Source organism: Marmota flaviventris, chromosome 3 (genome assembly GCF_047511675.1).
Source record: "Marmota flaviventris isolate mMarFla1 chromosome 3, mMarFla1.hap1, whole genome shotgun sequence".
Classification (NCBI taxonomy): Eukaryota; Metazoa; Chordata; class Mammalia; order Rodentia; family Sciuridae; genus Marmota; species Marmota flaviventris.
Genome location: NC_092500.1, coordinates 136,920,181 through 136,945,528, shown reverse-complemented (window position 1 = coordinate 136,945,528; position 25,348 = coordinate 136,920,181). Strand labels below are relative to the sequence as shown.

The window sequence follows — 25,348 nt, the reverse complement described above, 5'->3', positions numbered from 1 at the left end:
AGATAATGCCCCTGGTTATACTTCTACCTCTTTTAAACAATTTTGCTCATCATTTGGCATTACTCATATTACAGGAATCCCATACAATCCACAGGGACAAGGCATAGTTGAAAGAGCTCATCAAACTATTAAAATGTACTTATCAAAGCAAAAAGAGGGAATTGGGAAGGGGTATATATTCCCCAAAGATAAACTTAAAATAACCCTTTTTACTCTAAACTTTTAAAATTTGGATTCATCAGGACTTAGTGCTGCGGAAAGGCATATGTGTCCAAAAAAATGTGCATAAGCCCAAGGTACTTTGGAAGGATATTCTAACAGGACAATGGAAAGGTCCTGACCCAGTAATTGTCTGGAGTTGGGGATCTGTTTGTGTGTTTCCACAGGGAGAACAGCAGCCGATTTGGATTCCAGAGAGATTAACTAAGGTCCTGACCCAGTGATTGTCTGGAGTCGGGGGTCTGTTTATGTGTTTCCACAGGGAGAACAGCAGCCGATTTGGATTCCAGAAAGATTAACTAAAATGATTTCTACAGACCCAAAAGAAGATGATTTGGCTCAAATCCATAACAACTGATATCCAAAACTCCAGTTTGGCTATTCTTACATCTGCGACAGAACCAGGATGCTTTTTTCAATATCTATTTTATTATTACCCTTTCCCACATCATGAAGTTCTTTTTTGTTTTTTGAGCTCATACAGACCTAGGTTAATGTTTTGCTGATCAGTTCTATTTTTTGACTATAGAGTTTTTAAACATTGCAATGGAGATTTCACCTATAAAAAGTTATAAGGCCTTTACTATTATGTTATGTGTTGTATGTATTATATTATGTGTGCACACTTGTGTTTTGTGTTATATGTTTGAATGTACGTATGTCCATATATCATATATGATGAGCACTCATAAAAAAATGGGTCCAAATATATTTTTTTATTCACGTGATTTAAATGGTTTAATTTAAATTGGGTAAACAGCTGTTGAGGATTGTTTTAATATGTGAACAAAAAAGGAGGTTAACAGATCTGTTTGTTTATTTCACATTTCCTTTTCATTATATTTAATAATTCTGTTCAAGATAATGTAAATTGTTAAGAAAATTGTTTTCTTTTAGTGCCTTCTGGAATGTTACATAATTTTTTCTTTAGCCATTATTGCCAGAATTCCTATCTTCATCCCAGTGCCGGTGAAGACAAAGATAAAACCAATCTACAGCTTCTGCAATAGCCATCACTGAACTGCTTGCAGAACTTGCCTGGACTATGTATCACTTGTATGCATTGTGAACTTACTTGTATGCATTGTGAACTATCTGTTGGTGCAGCGACTTGTGGTAGTGTTGGGGTATTTTTGCTGATGGTGTCATCGGTGGTACAATTTTTCCAAAAGGAGCTGTTAGTTGGCTTGGTGTATCTTTCTCCCTTCTGCTTGTCATGGTCGTTCAGCTAAAATTTGGGGGCCAACAGAGGTGAGGCAAAGAACCTCACCCCCCGCTGGTACAAAGACCTATCCACAGGTGTGGCTGTATACTGGACCGGTAGTCAGTGATGGGTAAGATCCAATTGCAATGGTACCAACCTAAGACAGGAGGCTGACGCCTTGAGGTCAGCTCTTCCGATAACTGGTAAGAACCATATGTACTATTGGACAACCTAAGGCAGGCACGGTCCCTAAGCCACATGCTTGTTGTTTAAACAGAGAGGGGGAGATGTTGATAGCCACAGCCAGAAGGGGCCCCAGCAAACTTCCAGCTGCCAGCAAACTTAGCAGGAGGAGTGGGGGAGGTTGAGAGGCTTGTGGGAAGCCAATATCCTGCTACCCCAGGATACCATTAATTAGACACAAAAATAAGGTTAGCAGACATTTACTCCAGTTATCAAAAATATTTCCCCATAATACTTAATAAAAATGTACACTTAATTTTATATTTTGTTATCTTCAAATTAAGCTCCTAGTATAGTCAATTTAACAAAATGGGCATTATACTTTTGTCTAAAAAGTAGACATTTGTTTTACAATGATAGAGAAGCTAAGAATTGAAAGATTTAAAAACTTATCATTGGAAATGGATTTTTAAAAAGGTTTCTTATAGGAAAGTTTGTTTACATGTTTTTGTATATAATACTTGCCATTGAAGTTGCTTATAGTTGTGAAAATTTGATCATTATCATTTTACTAATTTAGCTCTAATAATCTCAGCTAGTAAAGGACTATGAAGAATTCTTAAAATTAGTAACATAAAGGGCTTCTCTTTTATAAAAAATATAGAGTTAAGACAAGTAGCTTTAGATAAAATTTAAGATACAATTTGTTGTAGTTTTAAGAACTTTCTTTTGCATCAAAAGAGAATGCAAAATAAATGTGGAGACAAAAACTTGTATTGGTTATGGTCTCATGACTCTTTTTTGAATTGTAATCATTTTGATATTTTTGTTTCCTTAAAAAATATTTCAAAAATGATTTAGATTAGATATTCCAATTATTTCTTCTCATTTTCTCAGTGATAAAAAATGATTTTCATACTTTAGAAACTGATCATTTAAATGGTTGTAAATATATAGCATAATGACAAAATATAAGAGTATTCAAGGTATTGATCAAAATACTGAAATCCAGATAAATAGGATTTTCATATGTCATCATTAATAGTTTTAACTAACCTATATTCTGTCATTCATGTTTACATGTAGTATAATTATGATGTTTTCCTTTATATACTCATTATTCTTGGATTCTCCCTCAAATCTTCTGAGTATCTTTAAAGAATAGAGGTGCTTGATTTTGGCAAGATGGTGGAGTACAAAAAGGAGACACTTCTCACTTGCTCTGCTATTGGAATTGAATGACAGGAATATGGCTTCATTTGGGAAAGAATAAGTGTGTTCTGGGAAATCCACATTATCATAATAGCTACAAAACAATAAATCAAAACAGCAATTTGGAAGATGGACTCTACAAAACTGAGATGAGTAAACTCTTGAAATAAGTGATCTGAGCTCTGGGAATAGGAGCCTGGCTGAGGTAGGGGCGTGTGGAAGTGAGATCAATTAAATATAGATGAAAACTGGTGTTTCCTGAGTTAGCTCTTAAAAGTCTAGAAAGGACTCAGGGAGAGGATGTCACACTCCAGTCTCCTTACTCCAGCATATGGCTTGGCTTGAGACTCCCAGAAAGAAGGGGCATCAGAGATGTCCAGCCAAGAAGGGAGTGAAACACTGTAGCAAAACTCAGCATGCAAAAGCTCCTAGCTAGCTTGACCTATTTGGGTCAGAGTTGCAAATATACAAACTGAAATAATTAAAATGCCTAATATACACAAAGATAGAATTCTAAAATCCATAAGGGAAAAACAGCAAGTCATATGGAGAGGTAAGCCAATTAAAACTGGTACTGATTGCTCAACCTTATATGACCTTAAAAGCCAGGAGGGCTTGGAATAATATATACCAAACCTTGAAAGATAATGGGTTCCAACCAATATTGCTATATTCAGCAAAACTATTCATCAGAATTGAAGATGAAATAAAAGCTTTCCATAGTAAGCAGAAAATAATTCTTAAAAACTCTGCCAGCACTACAGGGCATACTAAATGAGAGGTTTCACACAGAAGAAATGAAAAATAAATATCAAAACCAGGCTGTGGATAAACCTCACCAGAAAAATGGTCAATTAAAGGAGGCTCTAGTATTGATCAAGTATCAGAATAAATCAAATTGGCAAGAAATAAAAACAATTTTCTCTCATAACACTAAATGCATTGGTCTAAATTCTCCAGTCAAAACTATCGGATTGGCAGAATGGATCAGAAAACAAGAGCCAACCATATATTCTTTACAATTGATGCACTTTACAGGCAAAGAAATGCACAGCCTGAAAGTGATAGGATGGAAAATGATAAACCATGCAAACGGAGACTAAAATCAAGAAGGAGTAATTACTCCTGACAAAGCAGATTTCAAGCCCAAATTATTCAGAAGATACAAAGAGGTCATTTCATACTGGTTAATGGAATCACCCAACAACAAGATGTAATGATTATAAATATGTTTGCCTTTGTTATTGGTGCAGCTATGTACACAAACAATAACAGAAAATCCCCTCAACTCAGTATAAACAATCAAATAGATCTCTGGTCACTTTTCTCCACTGATATCCCTTTGATTTTCATGAAATTCACCACAACACCTTGCTTTTTCCTCTCTAGCTTCCACATATGAGAGAAAACTTACAACCTTTGACCTTCTGATTTTGGCTTCTTTTGTTTAACATAATGATCTCAAGTTCCATACATTTTCTTGCAAATCACATAATTTCACCTTTCTTTACAATGGAATAAAACTCCATAATGTATGTATACCACATTTTCTTCATTCATCCATCCATTCATTCATTGATGGATACCTAGGCTGGTTCCATAGTTATTGTGAATTATGCTGCTATAAACATGGGTATGCATGTGTCACTATCAACTTTAATTGTTTAGGATAAATACTGAGGAGTAGTATATAACTGGGTCATATGGTGGTTCCATACCTAATATTTTGGGAAACCTCCATACTAATTTACCAACACACCAACAGTGTAAGAGTGTTTCCCTTTTTCTACATCCTTTCCAGTATTTATTTTTGTTTGTACACTTGGTGACTGCCATTCTGACTACTTTGAGATAAAATCTCAATATGGTTTTGATTTGATTTTTCCTAATTGCTAATGACATTGAACATGTTTCATATATTTTTGACCATTTATATTTCTTGTTTTGAGAAGTGTCTGTTTAATTGATGTGCCCATTTACTAGTTGGGTTATTTGTTTTTTTTTATTTTTGAGTTCTTACATTCTCAATATTAATCCTCATTCAGAGGAGTAACTAGTAAAGATTGCTTCTATTCTGTAGGTTTTCTCTTCACATTCCTAATTATTTCCTTTGCTGTGCAGAAGTGTTTCAATTTGATGCCATTTGTTAACTCTTTGCAATATTTACTGAGCTTTAGGGGTCCTATTGTGAATGTAATTGCCAGTGCCTTTTTGCTGGAATGTTCCCTACATTTTTTCCTGAGAAATAAATAAGGAAAATAAATAAGGAATAAATAAATAAATAAATAATCCCATTCACAATAGCTTCAAAAATCTAAGAATAAATCTGACCACAAAGGTGAAAGATATCAATGATAAAACTAGAGAACATTGAAGAAAGAAATTGAAGATGTCATAAGATTGGAACACCTCCAATGTTCATGGATTGGCAGAATTAATATTGTTAAAATTGACCCATTGCCAAAAGCAATGTACATATTCAGTATTGTCCCCATCAAAATATTTATGACATTCTTCAATGAACTAGATAATATAGTCCTCAAATTCATTTGGAAGAGTAAAAGACCCAGAAGAGCTAAGGCAATTTTAAGCCAAAAAAAAGCAACACTGGAGGTATCATGATACCTGGCTTCAAATTATACCACAGAGCTACAGTAACCAGAATTGCATCATACTGACATAAAAACAGACACATAGACCACTGGTATTGAACAGAACAAACAGAGACAAACTCACACATGGACATTCATCTCATCCTTGGGAAATGTGCCAAATATATACTGGAGAAAAGTCAGCCTTTAAAAAAAATGGCACTGGGAAATTGGTTGTCCATGTGTAAAAGAATAAAACTAGACCCTTGTCTTTCACCTTGTACAAAAATCAACTCAAAATGATCAAAGACCTTAGAAATAGAGCAGAAACTAAGAAATATTATCATCAGATAGTCCTAACAGGCATCTATAAAATAATTCATTCATCAACAACTGAATTTACTTTCTTCTCAACTGTACAAGAAACTTTCTAAAAAATAGATCATATTTTAGGACATAAGCAAATCTTATCAAATAGAAAAAAAATAGTTATTGCATCCTATAAGATCATAATGGAATAAAATTAGAAATTAATACAAAGATTAAAAAACAATTCATTTTAATACCTTGAGTTTAAGTAATATAGATTATAATAAGAAATGAGTCATAGAAGAAATTAGGGGAGAAAAAACAACCTTAGAAATGAATGAGAACAGGGATACAACATATTAAAATCTCTAGGGCAGTATTAGGCAGTTTTAAGAGGAAAGTTTATAGCATTGGGTGCCTACATTAAACAAAAACTTGAACTCTCCCAACTACTCTAATGTTAAACCTTAAGGCCTTAATAAAAGAAGAAGAAATTAATTCCAAAATCAGTACAAAATAGAAAATAATTCAGATTAGAGCCAAAATTAATAAAATTGAAAACCGAACCAAACCAAAAAAACATGACAACAATTACAAAGGATCAATGCAACAAAGAATTGATTCTTTGAAAAGATATACAAGGTTGATAAACCCTTAGTCAAACTAACCAAAAGAAAGAGAAGAGCCAAATCAATTATATATTAGAGATGAAAAATAATATTACCAAAGACATTCCTGCAATCCAGAAGATCCTGAGAAACTAATAATCAGGAAAACATAGAAGATATTGAAAATTTATAGACATGTGTGAAATATATAAATTGAACCAGTAGGATATAGAAAACCTAAACAAACTAATATCAAGCAATGTAATTCCAACAAAGAAAAGCCCAGGACCTGATGGAATTCTCAGCTGAGTTCTACTCAACTTTTAAAGAAGAACTAATGTCAATCTTCCCCCAAATTGTTCAATAAAATAGAAAAAGAAAGAGCACTACTGAATTCATTCTATGAAGCCAGTATCACTTTGATATCAAAACCAGACAAAGACACATTAAGGAAAGAAAAGTATAGAGACCAATATTATTGCTAAGCATAGAAGTGAAAATACTTAGTAAAATATTAACAAACTGCTTTCAAAAAGACATTAAGAAGACTGTATGGTCACTTTGACAATATTAATTCTGCCTATCCGAGAACTAGGTAGATCTTTCCATCTTCTAAAGTCTTCTTTAATTTCTTTATTTAGGTGCTATAGTTTTCATTGTAGAGGTCTTTCACCTCTTTCATTAAGTTTATTCCCAAGTATTTTATTTTTTTAAGGTTATTGTAAATGGGGCGGTTTTCCCATAGCTTCTCTTTCTGAGAATTGGTCACTGATATACAGAAATAGCTTTGATTTATGAGTGTTGATTTTATATCCAGCCACTTTGCAGAATTCATTTATTAGTTCTAGGAGATTTCTGGTGAAATGTTTTGGGTCTTCTAGGTATAGAATCACATCATCTGCAAATAGTGATAATTTGAGTTCTTCTTTTCCTATATTTATCCCTTTAATTTCTTTCATCTGTCTGTTTGCTCTGGCTAGAGTTTCAAGAACTATGTTAAATAGAAGTGGTAAAAGAGGGCATCCCTGTCTTGTTCCAGTTTTTGAAGGGAATGCTTTCAAATTTTCTCCATTTATAATGATATTGGCCTTAGGCTTAGCATAGATAGCCTTTACAATGTTGAGGTTTGTTCCTGATATCCCTAGTTTTTCTTGCATTTTGAACATGAAGGGGTGCTGTATTTTGTCAAATGCTTTCTATGCATTTATTGAAATGATCATATGATTTTGACTCTATTGATATGAAGAATTACATTTATAGATTTCCATGTTTTGAACCAACCTTGCATACCTGGGATGAACCCTATGTGATCATGGTGCACTATATTTTTGATACGTTTTTGTATTCAATTTGACAGAATTTTATTGAGAAATTTTGCTTCTATGTTCATTAGAGATATTGGTCTGAAGTTTTCTTTCTTTGAAGTCTCTTGTCTGGTTTTGGAATCAGGGTGATATTGGCCTCATAGAATATGTTTGGAAGTACTCCCATTTTTTCTATTTCATGAAATAGTTTGAGAAGTATTGGTATTAGTTCTTTTTTAAAGGTCTTGTAGAACCTGGCTGTGTATCCATCTGGTCCTGGACTTTTCTTGGTTGGCAGGCTTCTGATGATGTCTTCTATTTCCTTGCTTGAAATTGACCTGTTTAAATTATGTATATCATCCTGATTTAGTTTGGGCATATCATATGACTCTAGAAATTTGTCAATGCTTGGATATTTTCTATATTATTGGAATAAAAATTTTTAAAAATAATTTCTAATTATCTTCTGTATTTCTGTAGAGTCCATTGTAATATTTACTTTTTCATCACGGATGTTAGTAAGTTGAGTTTTTTCTGTCTTTCTCTTTGAGCATTGCTAATGGTTTATCAATTTTATTTATTTTTGTTTCTTTTGTTTGAATTTTATTGATTTCAGCTCTGATTTTAATTATTTCCTGTCCTGTATTGCTTTTGGTGTTGATTTGTTCTTTTTCTAGGGCTTTGAGATGTAAAGTTAGGTCATTTATTTGTTGACTTTTACTTCTTTGAAGGAATGAACTCCATGCAATAAACTTTCCTCTTAGAACTGCCTTCATAGTGTCCCAGAGATTTTGATATGTTGTATCAGAGTTCTCATTTTCCTCTAAGAAATTTTAATCTCCTCCTTGATATCTTTTGCCACCCATTGTTCATTCAATAGCATATTATTTAGTCTCCAGGTGTTGGAGTATCTTTTATTTTTTATTTTATCATTGATTTCTAATTTCATTCCATTATGGTCTGATAGAATGCAGGGTGGTATACTACTTTTTTGTGTATTTACTAATATTTGCTTTGTTGCATAATATATGGTCTATTTTAGAGAAGGATCCATGTGCTGCTGAGAAGAAAGTAATGACCATACTAACAAAAGCACTATACAGATTCAATGCAATCCCAATGAAATTCCTCATAAAAATAGAAAAAGCAATCATGGCATTCATCTGGAAAAATAAGACACCCAGAAAAGACAAAGCAATCCTTAGTAAGAAGAGTAAAGCTGGTGGCATTACTATTCCAGACTTTAAACTATACTACAGAGCAATAGTAACAAAAACAGCCTGGTATTGGTACCAAAATAGACCTGTAGACCAATGGTACAGAATAGAGGACACAGAGACCAATGCACATAACTACAGTTATCTTATGTTAGACAAAGGTGCCAAAAATGTACATTGGAGAAAAGATAGCCTCTTCAACAAATGATGCTGGGAAAATTGGAAACACACATGTAACAAAATGAAATTAAACCTCTCTCTCTCTCAACATACACAAAACTCAACTCAAAGTGGATCAAGGACCTAAGAATTAAGCCAGAGACCTTGTGCCTAATGGAAGAAAAAGTAGACCCAAATCTTCATCATGTGAGATTAGGCCCCAACTTCCTTAATATGACTCCTGTAGTGCAACAATTAAAACCAAGATTCAGTAAATGGGATGGATTTAAACTAAAAAGCTTCTTCTCAGCAAAAGAAACATTCAGTGAGGTGAATAGAGAACCTATAGAATGGGAGCAAATATTTACCATTCCCACATCAGATAGAGCACTAATCTCTAGTATATATAAAGAACTCAAAAATCTTAACACCAAAAAAACCCCAAATAACCCAATCAATAAATGGGCCAAGGAACTGAACAGACACTTCACAGAAGAAGAAATTCTATTGATCAGCAAATATATGAAAAAGTGTTCAACATCTCTAGCAATTAGAGAAATGCACATCTAAACTACTTTAAGATTTCAGCTCATTCTAGTCAGAATGGCAGTTATCAAGAATACAAAAAACAGCAAGTGTTGGCAAGGATGTGGGACTGCAAATTGGTGCAGCCAATCTGGAAAGCAGTATGGAGAGTCCTTGGAAAACTTGAAATGGAACCACCATTTGACCCAGTTATCCCACTCCTTGGTCTATACCCACAGAACCTAAAAATAGCATACTACAGGGACACAGCCATATCAATGTTTATAGCAGCACAATTTACAATAGCTAAATTGTGGAACCAACCCAGATGCCCTTCGTAGATGAGTGGATAGGGAAACTTTGGTACATATACACAATGGGACATTACTCAGCATTAAAAGAGAATAAAATCATGGCATTTGAAGGGAAATGGGTAGAGTTAGAAAATATAATGCTAAGTGAAGTTAGCCAATCCCCTAAATCCAAATGCCAAATGTTTTCTCTGATATAAGGAAGCTGATTCATAGTGGGGTTGGGAGGGGGAGCATAGAAGTATTAGATAAAGTCTAGATAGGGTAAAGGGGTGGGAGGGGAAGGGAAGGGGTATGGGGGTAAAAAAGATGGTGGAATGAGATGGAGATCATTACCCTAAGTACATGTATGAAGACATAAATGGTGAATATACTTCATATACAACCAGACATATGAAAAATTGTGCTCTATATGTGTAATATGAAATGAATTGCATTCTGCTATCATGTATAACAAATTATATTAAATAAATAATTTAATTAAAAAAAGAAGACTGTACATCCAGATCAAGTGGGTTTCATCTCAGGGGTGCAACGTTGACTCAACATACACTAATCAGTAATTGTAATTCACCACATAAATAGAATTAAAGACAAGAATCACAGGATCATCTCAGTAGATGTAGAAAAGGCCTTTGACAAGATCCAGTACCCATTCATGTTAAAATTGCTTGAGAAACCAGGAATAGAAGGAACTTAATGAAACATTACAAAGGTCATACATGATAAACCCAAAGCCAATATCATACTGAATAGAGAAAAACTGAAAATATTTATACTAAAATAAGAAACAAGATAAAGATGTGCACTCTCAACTCTTATTCAATATACTTCTTTAAAACTCTAACCAAAGCAATCTGACAAGGGAAGGAAATTAAATGAATACAAATAGGAAAAAGGGAATCAAAGTTTTCATTGCTGATGACATGATCCTATAAAAGAAGATTCCCTCCCCTCTCAAGATAAAACTCCACCAGAAGTCTTTCAGAGCTGAAAAAAATTTAGCAAGTCATGCAATAAAATGTCAGCACATAAAAAATCAAAAACTTTTCTATACTCCAATAATGAACCTGCTGAAAAAGAAATTAGGAAAACTATTTTGCTCATTATAACCTAAAACAATAACAAAAACAACTTAGGAATAAATTTAACAATGAAGGTGAAAGACCTCTACAATGAAAACTATAGAACACTGAAGAAAGAAATTGAAGACCTTAGAAGACAGAAAGCACTTCTTTGTTTTTGGATAGACATTTAGTATTGTCAAGATGATCATACTGTCAAAAGCATTATACAGATACAATGTAATCCCCAGCAAAATACAATAACACTTTTCACAGACCTAGAAAGAAGCAGTTCTAAAATTCATTTGGAAGAAAAAAGCATCTAGAATAGTCAAAGCAATCCTAAACCAGAAGAGTGATGCTGGAAGTATCATAATACCTGATCTCAAATTACACTACAGAGCTATAGTAACAACCTTGGTAATGACATGAAAACACACACGATTACCAATGGAATAGAATAGCAGACACAGAGATAAACCCATATAAATAAATATAATATAAATATATTAATATATATTTATATAATATAATATAAATCCAATACTTGGCAAAATTGCCAAAAATATAAGTTGGAGAAAAGATGACCTTTTTAACAATTGGTGTTAGGAAAACCACATATTTGTATGTGGAAAAATGAAACTAGATTTTTGTGTTTTAATCTGCACAAAAGTTAACTCAAAGTGGATCAAAGATGGTAGGAATTAGACTAGAGACTTTGCAACTGCTAGGAGAAAACACAATGAAAAATCTAACACATGGGTGCAGGCACTGACTTCCTTAAAAAGACCCATAAATCTCAAGAAATAAAATTATGAATCAATAAGTAGGAGAGCATCATATTAAAACACGTGTTCAGAGCAAAGGAAACAAGCGCATAAAGAACGATCTGTGATTCTGCAATCTGTATTTGGGGTAAAAATGGGAGTTCATAACCCACTTGAATCTAATGTATGAAATATGATATGTCAAGAGCTTTGTAATGTTTTGAACAACCAATAAAAAAAGAAAGAAAAAACAAAAAACAAAATGGGAGAAAATCTTCCTTTGCCAGCTACTTCTCCAACAGGGGATTAAAATTCAGAATAGATAAAGAACTCAAAAAACTAACACCAAACAAAACACAAGCAAACAAACAAAAAACCCCAAATAATCTAGTTAATTAATTGGCAAAAGAACTAAACAGATAATTCTCAAAAGAAATACAAAAGGCCAACAAATATATGAAAAATTATCTAACATTCAATGAGGGAAATGCAGATCAAAACTACACTGATCCAGGTGTGGTGGCATATGTCTGTAATCCCAGAGGCTGGGGAGGCTGAGGCTGGAGGATAGAGAGTTCAAAGCTAGCCTCAGCAAAAACGAGGTGCTAAGCACTCAGTGAGACCCTGTCTCTAAATAAACTACACAATAGGGCTGGGGATGTGGCTCAGTAGTCCAATGACCCTGAGTTCAATTCCTGGTACCAAAACAAAGAATGAACAAACAAAACTACATTGAGATTCCATCTTTCTTTTGTCAGAATGGCAATTATCATGAACACAAATAATACCAAATGCTAGTGAAGATGATGTGGGGAATAGAATATACTTATACATTGTTGATGGGATTGAAAATTAGTACAACCACAGTGGAAAGTGGTATAGATATTCCTTCAAAAACTAGAAATGGAATCACCATACGACAAAATTGTTCCACTCTGGTATTTATCCAGAGTAACTAAAATCAGCATACTAAAGTGATGATACAGGCACCTCAAGGTTTATAGCAGAGCAATTCACAATAGCAGAGCAATTCACAATAGCCAGAGGTATATCAATAGATGAATGGATAAAGGAAATATGGTATATATACACAATGGAGTTTTATTCAGCTATAGAGAAAAAATAAAATTATGGATTTTGCCAGTAAATGGATGGAACTGGTGAACATCATGCTAAGTGAAATAAGTCAGAATCAGAAAGTCAAGGGTCAAATATTTTCTTCCATATGTGGAAGCTAGAGCAAAATAAGGGAAAAAATGGGACAGAGGGACACCACGAAAATGAAAGAGAGATCAGGGGAATGGAGAAGGGTTGTTGAAGGGGAGGAACAGTGGAACAAGTTTAGCCAAATTCTGTTCAGTGCCTGTGTGCATGTAAATTCCATTTTATAAAAGCAATTGGTACTTTGTAAAGTACCAATTTATAAAAGCAATAAATAGATGGAGGTGGGGAGGCCAATGGAGTAGGGGAGGGGGAATGGGACTTGAGGATGCAGGCGGTACTGGGGACTGAAATGGAACAAATTATATTGCATGCATGTGTGATTATGTCAAAATGAGCCTCACTATTATGTATAGCTATAATGCACTAATAAAAATATCAAAAAGAATAGAGGTGCTTTATGAAAGATGTAAACATAACAGAAAATTCATAGTTGTGACTTGCTTTACTGCCTCAATAGGAGCTAGTAGAAAAATTACAATTATTGATGGTTTCTTTATCTCAGAGTATTCCATAGAGTGTCCCTCTTACTTTCAAAATTATACCCACTTTTTCTTTCCTTGTTTCTCTTATTTAAAGTTTATCTCAGCTGTGTTCTCTTTTGACTCCTTTAGATTGCCTTTGTGTGGGTATTGGATTCTCTTCTTGGCTTTGATTTCTTCCTAGTATCCAGTTTTTAGAGCAATCCTTTGGTTTCTGTACAAATGTTGGATGGTTGGCAGGTGAATATCTGTTTCTGGATCCCTGGATACATCACTCTTATTGGTGACATCTACTTTTCGGGGAGGAAGAAACTAGTATTATTAAGAATGTTCTTTCTGTCAATGAAGGTGATTTTTCAGTATTGTCTTGTCCTTAAGTAAACATAATGAAAGCTAATTGGGTATTGTTTTATTGTTAATGAAACTATAAGCCATTAGTTGCCACAAAATGTGTTAATATCTCCATCTCATAATCAGTGGAAACACTCTAGGTTATGTCAAAGAATCAGCATCCCTCTGATAAATATAATGAGGAATTTATTGTGAGAATTTGGCGTTATACATCTGTGGGAGTTGGTTTTAGTCTATATAAATCTGTTTGGTGTTTGGTGGTAGAGTCTAGAGTTGACAGAGCAGACTGTCAGAAAGGGAAGATAATTGTTAGGAAGGCAGAGGAAGGACAAGCATGAGAACAAACTAAAATCTTCATTTTTTTCTTTCTCTGCCTCTGAGACTTCAGATTTGATAATGAGGGCATCATATAGAGAAATATGTTGTCCTTCATCACAGAGCAAAAGAACTACCTGCCAAATGAGATCATTGAGAGCCACAGGGAGCCACAGAAGCCATAGGAACTGAGTCTAATGATGCCCTCACAGTCCTGGTGGGTCAATGGTAAGTGACAACATGGTAAACTGAATGAGTGCCTGCTATGTTGAACTGATCTTTGAAATGTATGAACAGAGTTGTTCTCCCACATCCACCTAACTAATTCTTGCACAAAAATAATCTTTAGTGTCTTAAATTAATTCAGAGCAATGTGGGAAGGCAATGCTAGGAAACATGGTTTTAGTTTAGCTAAGTGAACTATACATATCTACCCAACTATAAACAATAATTGCTATGTAGATTTACATGACCATGAACTGTGCATTTGAATTCCTGTTGTACTTCCCATTCTTACCAATATTTGGTACTGCCCAACTTTTTTTATGTTTTTACTGTTCTGTTCAGCATAAAATTATATCTCACTTTGGTTTTATCTTGCATTGCTCTGAATTCATGATGTTTTATATACATAAGCTTATTGATAATTTCTGTTTCTCTTCTGTGAAAATGCCTTAGCTTGCCCAATTTTTCTTTTGAGTGGTTAAAATTTATTAATTTGAAGAACTTCCTATATTCTTCTAAATTCTTTGTTGATATATAATTTTCAAGTATTTTTCTTTGTGGTTTTTCTCAACTCCTGGATTATTTAGAAATACATAACTTAATTTCTAAACACTTGCGGGTATACTAGGGTATCTTTTTGTTAGTAATTCACAACTTACTTCCATCATCATTATAAAAATGACTCTGTATGAATTCAACCTGTTTAGATTTGTTGAGACTTGCTTTATGACTCAGACTATGATTAATTTGGGGAAAGGTTTCATGTAAGCTTAAGAATAATATATTCTGAAATGTTCTGTGTTGGTAATTCTATATATATGGAATCAAATTTGTGGTCAAAACATCTGTAACAGTACTAATTATCTTTTGTCTGTACTTCTAAAAGTTGTTAAAATCTCTCAGTATATTTTTGAAGCTACTTGTCTTTTTAATCTTGCCAGTACTTGCTTTATATATTTTAAAGTCCTCCATTGAGTGTACATATATTTTGCATTGATATATCTTCTGGTAGTTTACCCCATTTACCCTGTTTCATTTCACTAGTTTTTTTTTTATCATATCTAATTTGGTATTAACTGCATTTAAGTTTCATTTCAATGATATTAGTTTTTTATTCTAAAATTTCTAGAAAATTTTCTCTCCAAAATTCTTGTTTTATAGTATTTTTTCCTTTGTTAATATTTTTGATACTTTTTCCTAAACATTTTATCAATTTGTTTTTGTTTTTATATATAATAATTCCTATATTTGATGTTCTTGAATTTTTTAAATTATTCCTTTTAGTTTCTTTATGTTTATGTTCATTGAAACTTTATTTTCAAAGTATTGGTATTTTTTTCACATTGCCTCCATTTTTTCTTAAGCTTGAAAGATGAAAGAAAGTTCTAAAATATTTCAATTGTGATTTTTTTTCCCCCTGGAGAAATGTGTATTTTTTTTTAATTCTGAAAACAGAGCAATCCTCCTACACATTAGTCTTTTGCTTTTGTTGTTATTTCTTCTTTTTGTAAAATTTGTTTTTTAAGCAAAGCTTTATGAGCTTCAATGTACTTAAAATAATTTGTGGTAAAAACAGAACTTTCTATCATAGTTTGTTTGCCATACTATTAGAAGTGGTTGATTTTATTTATGAAAATTTTTCACTAAAATTTTTAAAATTCTTGTGTAACTTAATCTAGGAATATTTTTACTTAGTAGTAATTTATTTGTTTAAACATTCTTGCATATAAGTTAACATCGAAATATTTGTATATGAATTTAGATATTGATTTAACTCTAGCCCTATTTATTCTATTTCTGTGATTTGGAGTAACTTATTTAATAAACTTTTGCAAGTAACTTTCTTTGTTTTTACTGTGGACAATGATTATAATTTTTCATAAAAAAGAAAAATATTATTAATATTTACATTGCTAATAAAAATAATTGATGTAGGTTATAAGGTGAAAATTTCATTTTATGCTATTCTAAATTGATAGCTAATTTCCTTGACAGAGTTTTTTTTCCCCCTATTGTTTAGGATGCATTTTAGACGTCAGTATGTGTTTCAGTGGAGTACCATTTATTTCTTTGTCAAATAGCAGTTATTTCAAATGCCATTTTTAGTAAAACATTTAATACATCACAGAATGATTTTCTCAACTCTCTTCTTTCTCAAATTTATCTCCTAATTGACTGTCAAGAAGTGATTAGTATGTTCATTATTATAATTAATTTTGAATATTAACAAGTATGTATAATCTAAGGGTGGTTAATACTGCACTTATATGGTGTTCCATTTTTGTATGATATCTATACACACTATTTATAATTATAATTAAAAGCATTTTCCATATGAAGTCTTTGAAATTAAGTTTTGTCAGCCTTTTAAAGAATTGATCAATTCATTGCAAGAAATCACAATTTCTGAGTATATATCAGTGTTTCATAGAACATTCCTCATTATTATTAGAGTTGTTATGATTACAGATACAGTAACCAGTACCTCTTTATTTCTCATGATAGCGATTCAAGTTGAGATCCCTATTAAAATTTATATTCAATGCTATAATTAGAAATATGAAAGAACAGATGGCATACTACTTAAAATTCTGTTTCACTAAGGAAACTACATGTTCTGAAAAACCCTAATTGCAACATTTTAGCATGTTTAGATATTAAAAATCTATTGCATTTTACAATCTTGTTAGCAGTTTCTGCCAAGAAGAATATAAGTAAATGGAAAATGTATATTTTTTTGGATAACTTCTCTATGCATGAGTCACCAAAATAATCTGCTAAAAAGGCAATGAGGAAATATTAAATTTCTCAAGATAAAAATGTGAATGAAACAAGATTATTCCTTTAAAATTTAAAATAGACATCACAAAAAGAAAAAAATATCAATAGTTTATGAAAGTTTACAGTATCATTGAACTTAGTTTGAATTATCATATATTCAGGTGAACTATAGATTACTTGCATTGACATTTATCTAATTACAGTAATAACCATCACTCAAAACTAGAAACTACTGTCCTCATTTTGAGAATGTGAGGCAAAAAAGAAACACATAATGCTAAGTAGTTTTCCCAAGGGTATTTACTAGAAAGTTAAAGTAATGAAGATTATGAATGTGAAGTTAAAGTAAAGCTCTCATTTTATTTTAAGTTTACACTGTACTGAAGGTGATGAAGCTCTATTGCACGACCATGAAAACTGTACATTCTGTTGGCATAAGTTGAGCGTGTGGAATTTCAAAATTTAACAAGAAATTTTGAAAAGCTTCTATGGAAATGACAGTATTGAAAACTCAGTGGTAGATAGAATGGACAAAACAAGCCCTTATACTTAGAGATCTGGATCAATCAGTGTGAGATTTTAATATTAAACAAGAGTTAATTTCTCATGCACATTACATGTATTTTTCAAAGGCATTTTGGCAAGGTTTTGTCATTATTTAGATAATGCTCTGTGAGTTTATTCTGATTATAAACAATACATACTTACTGAAGACATAGTTGGGAAAGAAATATGACCAATAATATTAACATTTCTAAGCTCACATTTTCACCTCCAATTAAGATAACACTGGAGTGTGTTTTGCTGTCTTTTAAAAATCTGACATCACAAAGTATGAAATTACTAAGGTTTATTGTGGAAAAATCTAAAATACATATAAGCATAAAAAAGAAAAGAAGAATAAGTAGCAATGTGACCACCCTGAGTTATTTTTTCTATTAATACTTGCTTTTTTCAGTAACATTTATATACTTATAGTATTTTAAAATTTGCAATATAAAAAAGTTAATGTCTTTATGTTTTCACTTAAGTTTACATTAAAAGCATTTGGCTATTCATTCCCACGATTGAAGGTAGTAAAATTTATAAAGCTTTGTAGACATATCTTTGTTCATATTTCTGACTTTCTTGATGATAGATATGTTGAACTGGAGCATGTTTAAGCTGATGAATCTGAGTTTTTAATTGGTAGGGTGCACACTGTCTAATGGCTCTGCAGAATATTCTTAAATTCCCCAAAATGATGTCAGAGTGATTTTTAGCCCTGTGTTCTGCCAGTATTGAGTTGTAAACCCTTCTAAAATTTCATGATATTTTAGGCAAAAGGGTATCTCTTTCTTATATTGACTTTCATTTTTATATTATTTGCAGTCTGCCTAAACATTCCCCCGAATCTTATTAACCATTGTAATTTTTTCTTAGCACAATTCATTATGTGTCCTCTGCATAATCATGGCTCTGCCAGGAGGATCTTTGACAATGGAAATTTCTAGCTGGTATTAAGGTTTCAGAGGAAAGGAGCAGAGGTAAGCTGAAAAGCAACCAGTGGGCTCTTATGTAGAGTCAGGTTGATGGAATCGTACACCACAGACTCTGTTCATCCAAATTTTGACTTTATATCTTACCACCAATTGTATGACTCTGGCCGTCTGTGCATGAGTGTTCTCATAGGACATTTCAAATTTTTGCAGTCATGTACTACATAATGAGGTCTTGGACAATGAAGGATGACATATATAATGGTGGGCCCCTGAGATTATGTCACTGAGTGACATCGAAGCTATCTTAATTTGTTTTGACATCAAAGCTATCTTAATTTGTTTAAGTACCTTCTATGATTTTTGTCCAGTAATGAAATCACTTAATGACACATTTTTTGACTGAATTTTTCATTTTCAAATTTCTATTTGATTCCTTTTCATAATTTCCTTTTATTTGGATTATCTATCTTTTGAGATATCCCTCTCCTGATGATCTGTAGCTCTTTGTCCAGGGTGTCCTTTGGCTTTTTTGAGTATAATTATAGGTCATCAAATGGGTGAGAGTATACAAGGGCTTGGCTGTCATGATGATGATGCCACTCTAGCAGTAATGCCTCTGCCCTCGTGAACTCATCACCTCCTGAAGGTCACACTTTCCAAAACTCTTGGTTGTATTGGGGATTAAGTTTCCAAAACACAACTTAGAAGATACAATAAACCATAGCAAGGGGTAATTTAAAGACAGTTTTGTGGGAAAAAAATACACGTGAAGCACTAGACTAATACTTGGTCTCCCCATAATAAATTCTCAGTAAATGTTAGTTCATTGTTACATGAGATCACCTTGACCCAGCCTTAGGTTTGGTAGTGTGAAAACTGTCACCACAATCACTGAGAAAGACTTCTTAATCACATAAAATTCCTAAGTGACAACTAGGCCATCCTTATTATGAGTTTAGGTAAATCTTAATGAATATATCTGGCTTTACATATAGCCTAATATATTTAAGATGATCAATAGCAAATAAAACCTGTAACAGAAACCACTGAAGTTCTTCTCAGTTTGGTGAGGTAAGACCAGGCTTTTGGCAAGGCTATGATAAAGGAAGTTGCTTCTGATGCAAATAAAAGATTTGGATGAATAAAAGCCCCTGAAACATTCAAAAGAAAGAATCATAACTCAATGAAGAGAACCCTAATTAAATAAATTCATTGGGATTCTTGCTTGGCACACTTGAAAATAATAAAACAAGAAACAAGAAAAAATATTTAGAGCAATTTGAAATCTCACCTTATAATTATAAAGGTATTTAAATTTTATTTTTTATATGTTAAAACATCTTTGGAAAAATAGTAAGAAAATTAACTTCAAAAATTTTAAGGAATATTTTCTACCATTTAAATTTATAAAAAATCAAACATGTTTTAAACAGTTTGCATTTAGACACATAAAAGTTTAATTCTAAAAGGCAATTGCCACAATTATGTCATATAATGACTATAATTTTTATATGTTAAAACTTCACAAAAATAAAAATGTAAAACAATTCCTTGTCATTAGTCAATTCCCAGAAAGAAGAAATTCTAAGGGAGAAGAGAAAAGAAAACTAAGGAGATGAATGAGCTTCTAGGTATTGGGTTCTGCACATAAGTTAACTACTTAATTACAAAAAAAAAAAAAACCAACTGTTTGAAGTGAAAATGTGTCCATTTAATTGGTAAAAACTGAAACTAAGGAATCTTCACAGTTTGGTAATAATAAAGAAGCCACTGTGGGCTGGGGATGTGGCTCAAGCGGTAACGCACTCACCTGGCATGTGTGGGGCGCTGGGTTTGATCCTCAGCACCACATAAAAATAAAATAAAGATGTTGTGTCCATTGAAAACTGAGAAATAAATATTAAAATATTCTCTCTCTTCTCTCTGTCTCTCTCTTAAAAAAAAAAAAGCTACTGTCCTTTCCTACACACAAGGGGCAAACTCAATCTTAGTAAGAATCTCATTAGAGTCAAATAAAATTATAGTCTGGTATTTTTATTTATCATGCAGTGCAAGTTTATTTTCAACTAAAATCATCAAAATCTTGTATAAATATTATCATAATGCCACTTGCAAGTTAAAAAGACAGACAAATGTAAATCAATTGTGGGATATGATTTTGATGAGTTGTTTTGCATTATTAAATTAATGGTTATGAAGATGGCAACATGAAAAGTTCTTTGATGTAATGATTATGTGGAAAAGAATATATAAAATTCACCCTTCTATCTTTAACAAGAGTAGTAAGCATATAAAAAAAGGATTGGAAAATACATTATGTGCTGATTGTGCTTCTTTGTTCCTTTCTCTATTTTTCCATTTTTTTTCTATTATGTACTTGTTTCTTATATATGAAACTCTGAACAACAATTTTAAAAAGAAAATGAAAGGATGGTATGAATATGTTAGGATAAAAAATTTGTTAGTATTTATTTTCTTTCATGCCTTTCTCACCAAGGCAACATGATCTCTTTTCCAACCTGAAACCTATCAACGGCCACCTGGGTTACCTTCATATTCTCTGCCAGCTGGCACAATGCAGCATAGACTCATGTTTACATGAGAGAATTGGGGGCAAGGGGTGACAGGCACTGCTTTACAGCAGACTGTGCTGCAACTCCCTGTGATTTTTAAACTGTATAAAATTTGACAATTCAGAATCCCTTGATAAAGACAGAACTTAAATGTCATTTTTGCCAACTACTGAATAAAAATGATATAATATTTAATATGAGTCTCAATTTTACTGACTTTGGCTTACATCTATACTAAGTAGGAACTTGACCATTTAACTTTTAGACTTCAAATAATTCTGAGAATCTCCAGGATATTTCCCAGGGACTCATGCATGCTTCAAATGAAAGGCTCATCCAGAGATTACTAAGGACAGTAATAGATTACTCATTATTGAGTCATAATATGCTTCACTATTCTTTCGTTTGCTAAATCAGCTAGCAAAGAAGGAAAATGTAATTAGAAATTCTGTCTACCTGTTATCTTCCTCAATTTTGTTAATAATTTCTGAAGAAGAAATTTCAATTGGGTATTCAAGGGTATTTTCATCTTTAGTGTTGTAATATTGCCAGTTATCACCTTTAATGGATGTTGTTCTGTGATAATAATGTATTTGTCATCAATAATAGAAACATTTTTCTAGAATTATGATTCGCCATTGAATTATGATTGTCTAATATTACCACACAAATGTGAAATTTGTGGTTAAAAAAAGCTTGAGATTAAGCCAAATGTGAAATTCATCTGTAAAAAAACAATAGCTTTTAATCAAATTATTTACCAAATACATGAAAATAAGTAACAATTTAAATAAAAATTGTATTATTTTTAAAGAACAGATAAAAATGCTACCTTAATATTTTTAAAACCTTGAAAGCAAATTTATAGCTTATCCATCAAGAAGTGACTACTTATATATAATTTTTAATAGTGCTCTTAGTTTTCAACCATATGGGATGACCAATACTTACAATTTAAAGAGAGATTGGAAAATTTAAATTATTGGATACACATAAACTGCAATTTTAAGGAAACTGAATTTTAAATATCTACTCTCTATATGTGATATGTCAGTGTGCACTATTTTAGTAGTGGAAATTTCTTGTTTCTGGATAGAGGAATTCATGAACTCTATAACAATTCTATTTTAATACAATGAATACAGTGCTTTGTATTAAATGTCTATTATTCTTTAATAAGTTATGAAAAACTTAATTGCTTGAAAAAACAAACATATATTGTATCACAGTTTGTGAGCTCAAGAATCTGGGCACAGGTTAGCTGGGTCCTAGGCTTCAGGTTCTCAGAGGTGTGAACAAAGTGTTGGCCAGGGCTGTGGTCTAATCTGAGGCTCAACTGGAGAAGGATCTGCTTCCACACTCACATGGTTGTTGAAAATATTTAGGTCCTTGGAAACTATTGAATGGCAGGCCTCAGACCCTCTGTGGCCATAAGCCACAGGCGGCAGTTTGTCCCGGCCATCACATCAGACTCTCTACGTTCCAGTTTTTTTTTTACATCAAAATCAGTGAGGCAGTGACCCAACAGAACCTGCAGACCACACAGATATTACGAGCCTGTGTGGTGCAACCTTGGAATTACCATCCCATAATGTTTTCCTTGTTCTAATAGTTTTAAGAAGGTCACAGGTCCTGCCTTTCTCCAGGGAATGGAATTACAGGAGACACATATAGCAGGAGGTGGGAAATTTGGGAATCACTTTAGAGTTTGTCTGCCATGGTTTTTAATATAGAGAAGTATCCAGAAGTAATTAAGCAATGCGTGTGTGCATTCATGCGTGTGAGTGTGTTATGAAATACATATCATTGTGTGAATGAAAAGACTCAAATAGTATATTTTTTGTTGTTTTATGATATCAGGTAATTTTTTTAAGGTCCAAAGGTGGCACTTTTTTGTAAATCCTAAAGATATTTTTTTTTTAGTGCTTTATAGTTATATACAATTGTGTTGTTAATTTTTTGGGGGGGAGGTACTAGGGATTGAACTCAAGGGCACCCTATCCCTGAGTCATATCTCCAGCCTATTTTGTTTTTTTATTTAGCGACAGGGTCTCCCTGCTTAGTGCCTCACAGTTGCTGAGGGTGACTTTGAACTTGTAATGCTCCTGCCTCAGCCTCCCCAGCTGCTGGGATTACAGGCATGTACCACCATACCTGGCTTAATAGTGGTGTTCATTTTGACAGAATCATACCTGCATGGAATATAATTTGCTGCATTTTAGGCTCCAGTATTCCCTCTTTTACTCCCCCTGGACCCCTTCCTTTATTCTACTGTGTTTTTTCTTCTATTTATTCATTATTTTAAAATAGTTGCTTTATAGGTATATGTAAAAGCAGAATTCACTGTGGTATATTCATATATGTACATAGCCTAATTTAGTCAACTCCATTCCACAGTTCTTCCCTTTTCCCATTCCTTGCCCCTCCATCGTCCTTCTCTACTCCATTGATTTCTCTTTATTTTCCTGGTGTCCCTCCCTATTTTTTCCCTTGTTTTGCTGTAGCTTCCACGTATGAGAGAAAGCATTTACCCTTGACTTTGAGTATGGCTTATTTCACTCGGCATGATGTTCTCTGGTCCCATCCATTTGCCAGCAAATGCCATTTCATTCTTCTCTATAAAAATATGGTACACTTACTAAATTTGCATGTCATCTTTAATGCAGGGAACATGCTAAACTTCTCCACATGGTTCCAGTTCTAGTATATATGCATCTGAAGTGAACATGGAAATGTGGCTTTTTAAAAAATGATAGCAATAAAGATACATCAAAGCCCAAATGTATAGTACAGGACAGATCTTTTCTTTTTTTCTTTTTCAGATACAGGGTTGGTAATTTTCACATAAATACTATGAAAAGAATGCTGAAGATTATACAGGATGAAGAAAAGGTTTGACCAAGGTTACAAAGAAAATACTCTTTCATCCAATCTAAGAGATACTAATTGTAAATGTATCATTAACTTATATACCACTGAAAATCAACGTGAATCATTCCACAGTGACGCGGTACTTTCTTCTATCTTGGAATTGTGTACTTCTGGAATGACTTCTTTTTGTCTTAATTTGTTATATAAATGTCCATATATTTATGTTTTACATATGTTAAAAGAAAATACAAATGAAAAAATTTGATAATGTAATCCTAAAACCTCTTTCTATTCAATCTAATTTCTCTGGATAAATCTTTTGATGTTTCACACACGTGGTCCTTTCCTAGCTCTATAACACTCTAATATCAGAGAGTTAGCGGAAAATTTATTAAGGAATCCATAAAAGAATTTGGAGCTTGTATATTAGAACAAAATTGGCTTTTCCGTATGAAGAACTGGATTTTTCCTTCTTCCTTAGGACTGTTGGTGAACTAACCAACATACCACTAATCCCACCTCTTCCTTACAACCACTTGTTTCTAGGGATAAAATGTATTCAACTATCATATTCAAATTTTGGTCCAAGCCATTAGCACCTATGCTACCAGTTTCGACTCTGAAACTTGCATTGCTTGCTTATATATAGGCAATGACCACTCCATCCTGACTGGCCAACAGCACTTGTTGCTGTTTCTTAGGTTCAGAGATGGTAAATTGTGAAAAAAAAAATGTGCCTGAAATACAGAATTAGACCTCTAATTTAAACTCAGATCCATATAATGCCAAAGTCTATTATCTTTTTTCTCTATCCTATAACTCTTAAAGAAATAGCAGTCTATGTAATTAAAAGCTGATAGATTTTAGTGTGAGGTCCTTGCAGGTATGTTCAGCTAGTACTTCCTTTACAATAGTAAAAGCTACTATAACCTGGATGTTTCTCACATCTTGCAAACAATCAAAGGAAAATATTCTTTCTCAAGAAAAGTTTTAAGTTAGACCTGTAACTTTACATTTTGGAGCTATAAAATTGTTCTGAACTCAGTGTTCAGAACTTAAGAGTTCTTCAAAAGTGGTTTTGATTGCAGCTTCCTGTCAAGGTACAGGTAATAATAAACAAACAAACAAACAACAACAACAACAACAAAAAAATATATATAATTGCTTTGTAAAAAAATTAGTTCAGGGTATTAAATCTGTTTTTAAGCTATTTTCTAAAATTTACTTTCAAAATTTAAAAACACTATTGTTACTTTGTACTTTATTCATAAATTATAAGTAATGAATTTGCCATTTTAAGAGTTCTAGATTTAATATAACTAATATATGAAATAATTAACTCTTAATTTAATATTTATATGACATTTACTAAAAA

The 25,348-nt window shown here is 32.7% G+C and overlaps 1 non-coding gene across 1 annotated transcript; it reads right to left on the bottom strand.

Moving 5' to 3' along the window:
* Positions 1 to 23,722: 23,722 nt before the first annotated feature.
* On the bottom strand, positions 23,723 to 23,828 carry LOC114107310 (U6 spliceosomal RNA). Its single transcript, XR_003585322.1, has one exon. It is a non-coding gene; the product is annotated as a U6 spliceosomal RNA (small nuclear RNA).
* Positions 23,829 to 25,348: the final 1,520 nt, after the last annotated feature.